The sequence below is a fragment of the Pteropus alecto genome, unplaced genomic scaffold (genome assembly GCF_000325575.1).
Source record: "Pteropus alecto unplaced genomic scaffold, ASM32557v1 scaffold222, whole genome shotgun sequence".
In the NCBI taxonomy this organism is placed as follows: Eukaryota; Metazoa; Chordata; class Mammalia; order Chiroptera; family Pteropodidae; genus Pteropus; species Pteropus alecto.
In genome coordinates, this window is record NW_006433716.1 from 2,423,932 (window position 1) to 2,432,049 (window position 8,118).

The window sequence follows — 8,118 nt, forward strand, 5'->3', positions numbered from 1 at the left end:
TTACTTAACCTCAGCTGACTCCATTTCTTCCCCTTAAAATGAAGATATGTATTTATTTACTAATCAGCTCAGACCTTCATTTAGCAAATATTTATTGCAAACCTATTATATGCCTAGCATTATTTGAGTCACTGAGAATGCAACAGTAAACATCTGTTTTCCCTTCGGTGTATATGCAGAGTAGATGGGAAAAAGCCATAAACTAGCAAGCAAATAAGGGGGAAAAAATGAGAGGTGTTATAAAGAGAATCCACCTAGTAATTCAATTTTTGAGCAACTGGAATATTTCTTTTTGAGGTTTCAAAGTTTTACACTAGGAAGGGAAGGTTCATATTTGTTTCTAAGCATATTTACATTCATCTAAGTCGATGCTCACCCATTCTCAGAGATATGTGACATCTCACACAAGACATTTCGTTCATTCACCAAGATATGCATTATCAGTAGGAAACTGCATAGGGGGATGAGGGGAATAACTCCTCCTAAACATAAAAGAGCAAGAAGTAATGAGCTAACCTTTCCCTTGTTTGTTTAGAAGACAATATATTGCCTGAGTTTTCCAGGGTGAAGAGCTCACTCTTACTAAGAACATGAAGAGAAAAAATAAATAACCAAATTCAGGAAGGGATGCTTCAGAAGCTCTTGCATTCTTTCCTTACAAAGATTGATTTTAGAAAATTCAACTTTTTCTTCTTCCTCTATGTGCCCTCCTTAAAACTTGATATCAAAGCATTTGTCAATGATTCTCAATGTATAATTTCCACAAATTAGGTGTATATGGAATACATCTGTTGTGGAAACCAGCTAGTTTTCAGATAGATCAATCTACTTTCAGTAGCTTCATGATCCTTGTCTACAAGCAAAAAACCCATTTAGGGAAATTAAAAAAGTAAATGCAGGAAAGCATGTGTGTAAGATAAAGACACTTGACCTTGGAAAAATAAACAAACAAATAAACAGAACTCCACTACCAAATCACAGTAAAATCTGGCCTTAGACAAGCGAGCTCTCTGCCAGAGAATTACTAGCTTTCTACAAATGGACAAGAGAACTAGATAATCCCTTGGTGTCCTGTAATTGGCTATATGATTCACAAATATGACTATAAAAGAGAAAGAGAAGCAGTAAAAGTGGAAAAGTATAGAAGGGTGTGTGTGTGGGAGAGATTGAGAGAGAGAGATCTAACTTGAGAACTACTGATATTTCTATAGCTGCACTCTCACCTTCAACTTCCCTTTTGTGAAGGTGATTAGTCTATCTCTTGCCAGTCCTTCCTCCCAAGGTCCACATTCACATTTCTGACCATCCTTTGGATAATTCTGCATCTGAAACCAAATATCTCTAAAATCCTTCAAAAATGTATTCATTTTTAGGATTCGACTTTTCATGATTTTTCAATTGGAAAAGTCTACTCATACTTTTAAAAAATCTTTTTTTTTTTATTCTAAACTGGAAACAGAGTTTTCTTCCTTTCTCTGTTATTATTTGCATAAGCCCTAGTATCCAATAAGTGAATTCTATTTTAAATATATATACAGCCTTTCATCAAAAAATTCAGAACTTTTTCTCAAAATTCAAGTGAAATCCAGAGTCCCATTCAGAGAAGAGGGGCTCAATACAAATTGGACTCATTTGTTAACCAAAATTAGATTTTTTTTTTTAAAGCCAGAAGGCAGCATTCAGCAGCGTGGAGGAAAAGAGATATAAATTTCACAATCTAACATGCTAACATATATATCATGTGACCTATCTGCTCACCTTTCTTCATCCCATTTTCCTCCTCTGCAAAAGGTAATAATCCCAATTTCATAAAGTACGAAAATTAATCAGTGATTTAAGCCAGGAATAAGCACAAGCTCCATCTAGGCTACATGTGATAATTAGAGCTATGAGTTCAAAGAGCAGGAACCATGAGGTGCCTACAGACCATGTGTCAGCTAGTCTCATAATAAGGTCAATAAGATCTTCATCAAACAAAAGGGCTAAATCATTGTCTCCCAGAGTTCGTGTCCTTGGAACCCAGATCCCCAAAGAGATTGTGTCTTAAAAAACATTTCTGTAGTCAAGTGAATTTTGGAAACACTGTAAAATAGATGCACATCAGAAAGATTCACAATATGCATTGGTATATTAAAGCCCTAGAAATCTTAGAATAAAATGATCTATTTTGACACAACTTTCCTAAACTTCTTTGACCATAGAAGCCCTTTTGTCAGACACTATCTAAAGTTGTCTCTGGACTAATTTAAGTTACTATTAAGACTATATCTTTTATTTCCCCAAGCCTGTGAAGTATTACCTTTCTTATCTCTGCTTTTGCCCTATAGAATCCACAGTTCATTCAGCTTAAAGTAACTCTAGAGTTTTGAGGTTTTCTTTCCATTATTAAATGAAGATTCACTTTGACATTTTATCACTTTCTATTTAAATCTTTTGAGAAGTGCTTTCATTTACCTTATTGCCTTTTTGATCTCTTACATTTCCATCCAGACTTCATATTTGAAACACCTTCTCAATGACTTATAGAACTCTATTTTATAACACTAGAGCATTTAAAAGAAATACTTCCTTCTTCCTGTAAGTTTATTTTGTTTTGCTAACATCATCTGACAGAACTTTACCTTTGTATTTGATGAAGCCTCTTTCAAGGTGTGTTGACATATCAGTTGATGGTCTAGCAACTCTATTAAAGATTTGTAGCTGTTGAAGTACTGCCTTTCTAAAAATGTATACACCACTTGAAAAATCAATCCAGAGAGTTCTACAGTTCAACCCTCACACCTATGATATAATATCAGTCTCGCTGTCAAAAATGAAATAACTAGAAACTTGTTTGACCAGAATATACCATTCCCCAACTAGACTGGGATACCAAGGTGCTATCTTGCTGTGCAAAGTTGCCAATTTTCTGCTCTCCCCAGACCTGGAGCTCTCAAACTGTTTTATAGTCATGCTCACATCTTCCTCTATTATTATTTGAAATATCAAAAGAATTAAATGATACAACTAAAAGCAAATTTAAATAATCATAATGTTAAACATGCTTGTTTCGAACAACACTTTTCATGCTTCTGGAAATTCTGAAAAAATACCTTGGAATCAAGTAGGAGGAATAGGGTTAGGAAAGGGGATGCTAGTTGATAAAAACAGACCTAGATTATTTACAATAGCTTTTAATTCGTGTTAGTGCCTTCCTTTCTGGTCCTACGTCCTATAATTTCTCCTTGTATTTATCAATCATTTATTCTTTGGAATTCTAACGACAACTATCTATGTTCTCGTATACTTCATAACATTGAGGAATTATATACAAAAAATGAAAGAAAAAAATAAAGCAAACTCTTTGAATATCTACTAATTACTATTCCATCTAGATCAATCAGCACTTTTTAAACCGGTAATGTAAAACACCGGAGATTAAAAGATGTATTCCATAACAGTGTTCTATGGCCAAATGACCTAGTTAAACAGAGTGAAACAACATATTTTCTTATTTTATGACCTCTCAGATTATTCAATATGCTAATGTTCATTATGACTTGCTGAGTAGCATGTAGTATACAGTATTTCCTAATTGTTTGAGCACAAAAATCTTTTATTGTGTCATATACATTGACATATGCCAGAAACGAGTCAGTCCAGTGGAAAAGTGACCCAAGCCAGGAACAATGCCTTCAAAGAACTCTGGCCTAAGTCAAGACTTCACAGTGATTACTCCAGGTACAGTGAAAGTAAAAAGCAGCACTCTGTAGAAACTTATGATTATTCCCTCCCCCCGCAAAAAAAAAAAAAAGGTGGCAGCTAAAAATAACACTAGATATTTTCCAAATATGCTTAAAAAACAATGAAACAAGCCATTGAACATCATTCAGTGATTTCAAGCTTTTAAACATTAGAGAAAGTAAAGCAAATTGGAAGTTTCCCAGATTAAATTAAATCTAGAATAATAATATTACTTATAAAAGTAAAATACAAAAATCCTTTGGTTATAATTTTTTTTAAATAAAAGATATCCTTCAGTAGACAAAATATGATCTTGAAATAATTGTTCCAGTTGCCATTGTTCCATAAAATATCACCCCAAAACTTAGTGGCATAAAATGAGCATTTTCACTATGCTCACAGAGACTGTGGGTCATGAATTCAAACAGAAAACAGCTTGTTTCTGCTTTTCAATATTTTAGGCCTCATCTGGGAATGACTCCAACAGCTGGAGCTAGAACAACTGAGGCTGGGAACCCACTTTCAAGGTGGCTTCTTCACATACACAAGTGGCACCTTGGAAAAGATAGATGGAAAATGCAACTGCACACATATACACATGGCCTCTCCAGCCTAAAGGCCTCAGCATAGTCAAATTTATGATCACACAGCTCATTGTTTCAATAGACAAGTCAGAACATCCATAGCCTTTCATGGTCTGGTCTTAGAAGTCACAAAGTGTCATTTCTGCCATATTTTCTTGGTTTCAATCCTCACAAGCTCACCCAGATACAAGGACAGTGGGCGTAGAACCCATATATCAATGGGAGAATTGTCAAATATTAATTTAAACTGCCACAGAAATGCTTTACAAGAAGTTCCTGACATTTTCTCCACCAAAAGAAACTCTAGATTTCACCTCTCAAATCTACCTGAGATAAAATGAAACGGTATGATTTGGGAGCAACTGGGAATTCTAAACTCTCAGAAAAAAAACGACAGAGCTTGAGAGAAATTTTAGTGAGTGTTGCTGAGGGGATTGCTATCCTCATTTTTATACAAGAAAGAAAAATAAATATAAAATATGGGACTTGATTAAAAAATTAAGAAGAGACCTTGTAATTTGTGAGATCTAATCAAAGTTTCCTGTATTACTAACATTTTTCTGATGGGTTGCCTCAATATATTAGTAAAAACATACTGTGTTGCATTAGAAATTCATATCTGGGTGTAACAAACTAATCTTTCATGAGATATAAATGAATCAACTCTTCAAGTGAATATATGCATTTGTGCCTTTATTCTATATTAGTCTATTAATCTATTCATGCAGTCCTTCAACAAACAAGTACTGAATATTTCCTATGTACCTGTACTGTTTGCTGAAAACACATAGATAAATTGGTATTGTTAGTTCCTGCCCTTAGACAGCTCAGTCTAGAGCAATATTCACACATTCACTTATTCAACTTCTTTTTTTAGGTAATTCCTATCACAGTACAAGCTTAAAATCTAGGTATGTTAATAAAACATGAGTTAAATAATAAAAGATAACCAAATAAAAAAATGTCACAAAGCAGCATATTAATGAGTCATGAAATAAATGGTATAGACGGTAAATAATTGAAGTTCAGAATAGGAAGGGATCATTATGGAACTGGGCAAACTAAGAAAACTTCATAGAGGTGTTTTAGAGATTTGTTCTGTAAAAAGAGGTAACTTACTAATGACCAAATACTGAGATTTATTTGCACCAGTTACACATTTCCAAAGGTGATTAAGAATTGTGTCCCCAAACACAAAGTACAGGAAATGTTATATGCCTTTAATTTACCTAAGCCAGTCTATAGCCATGCCATTCTGAACAAGCCAGATCCCGTCTGATTTCAGAAGCTAAGCAGGATAGGCCTGCTTAGTACTTGGATGGGAGACCACCTAGGAAGACCAGGTGTTGTAGGTGTAAAATATAAAAAATAAGGGAATGTAAGCTGACAAGGTCCTTGCAATCTGTGAGGTCAACCAAGGGTTGCCTTGCCTATAAAAATAATAATTATTATTATTATTTATTATTATTATTATTATTGCCAAATTATATTTAGCTCTCTGTCTCCACTGGCCAAGTTTGGTGAAAAGACAACATCAAAACATTCTATCCCCCTGTCTCTCTCTCTCTCTCTCTCTCTCTCTCTCTCTCTCTCTCACTCACCCTTTTTTCTTCCCAATTGTCCCATTCTTCTCACTCACTCATTCATTTTATATTGTACCAAGCCATCAGAACTTACAAAGTCCAAGAAAAATAGAGAAAGCTCTTAACCAGAAGTCACTCATGGTTATTAGTAATAGCACTCTTTGTCCTTGTCAACATTGTCCATTCAGAGGTGGCCAATGCTGCTATTGGCTCAATTCCATGTTGTCAAACTTGTCTCTGTGGACTTTCACCTAGTCTGTCAAGTCAGTGATGGGGCTTATTGCCCAACCACTTAGGGCATTTCCACATAAAAATACTGGGGTAGACTTTTCTCTGGGATAAAGAGGACTAGAACATAAAACAAAAGGACTGACTGACTTTTCTGTCCAGAATATGTGTAAAATTATGTTTTTATTCTGTTCTTGGTTAATCTATTTCAGCAAAAAAAAAAAATCAAGGACAAGGTAATAAAATTATGAACACATTGCCCTGCCACAAGCGATAACTATACTTCTGGAAAAGAACTACCTTGTTAAAAAGGGAGATTAAAGCTCATGAATCTTGAATACCTCCCTATTAGCTGCACAAACATGAGAGAAAATATGTAAATGACCTTGGTAATAAGAAAATGAAAAGGCATTTCTGTTTAGTTATACATCTAACACACCTACTATCAATCATTTTGCTCTAACTGTGCTATCATTTTAAAACTATTTGATATTCATTGAAATTTATTCAATCATAATACATTCATTTGACATTTGGAGATTATATCCTAATAATTGTCATCTGGTTTCTATATCTTTTAGGATCAATTGCTTGCCAATACTTTGAATTTTTTTTCCTAATTTGAAAACTCTGCTGAAACAATAATTTTTTTTGCCACAATCAATAAGAAACACATAGCAGTAATTCTGTTTTTTCTTTTAAAAACGTCTCAGTATCATCGATTGCCATTGTTATCAACATATTGCTTTAACTGTCTTCATTCTATACCACCAACTGAGGGATATTAACCATATTTTACATTTCAGCAGTCAATCTACTTTTTCTATTTATTTTGTGAATAAAATATTTAGGTGTAATTCTTGGCTGATCATATTAACAAAAGGTGTCATTACTGACAGAAAAATAATAACATTGCATTTAAATATGACTTCTCAGTTGAGGGTCTCATTTTGCAAAAAGTTAAAATCACTCCCATCAGGGATTTAACAAAGTTAAGTGTTTTGCCTAACACACTGAGCTATTAAGACAAACTTTTCTCCTAGCTTCTAATCTTTATGTCCACCATCATCCCCCTTCCTGCGTACTATCTATAAATGAAAAGACTGCACGTTTTAAGTACATCTACCAAAACAAACCGCATAGACCCATGGACTTATGGAACACTATTGCTCAAAAATTTTCTAGAGGTTTTGAAACTTGGTTGCATGTTGGAATCATCTGGAGAGATTTAAAAAATGCTGTTGCCTAGGTCACACCCCAGAGATTCTAATTTAATTGGTATAGAGTGAAGCCTAAGCATCAGGATTTTTGAAAGCTCTCCAGGTGATTCTAATACACAAACAAAATTGAGAATCACTATTCTAAACTCTTGTTTTATAGATGAAACAATTAACCCTATCAGTGACACATACAAATTTGATGTTAGAACTAAAGCTAAAACTTAAGTCTCTAGAATTCCAGTTAGCTCATTTCACTAACCCAAGGGTTTTGAAATGTGTTTTCCCGGGCCAGAGGTACCACAGAGATAATGGAAATGATAGGGATGAAAAAGCAGACAGAGGTCTAGATCCACTTACCCCTCAACAAGAGCAGCTTAAATTGATCTTTTTTATCTGCTGGACTGCTTTGCAGGATTTTTTTCTGGGGGAAAAAAAAGGAAAAAGTATGTATCTGGCTAAAGTAAAAACAAGTTTAAATTATTGCAAATAGACCAAATATATACCAAGAGATCTACTAAAAAAAAGAAGAAGAAGAAGAAGAAGAAGAAGAAGAAGAAGAAGAAGAAGAAGAAGAAGAAGAAGAAGAAGAAGAAACAACCAAAAACATTAACATGGCCCCTATGCAAGGATGACACACAAATTTGTGAAGTGTTCCATTAAAAAAAGGAAAAGAATATACGACTTATAAAAATGACCCCAGGCCAGTAGATAAGGTTATATATAAAATAAAATCTGGGGATTTGATCAGTCTAAATCTAAGACAATAAAGAGTCCTCAGGG

The 8,118-nt window shown here is 34.2% G+C and overlaps 1 pseudogene; it reads left to right on the plus strand.

The window, feature by feature from the left end:
* The first annotated feature begins 5,544 nt into the window (after window positions 1-5,544).
* LOC112477004 lies at window positions 5,545-5,662 on the plus strand (annotated as a pseudogene).
* The last annotated feature ends 2,456 nt before the right edge of the window (window positions 5,663-8,118 follow it).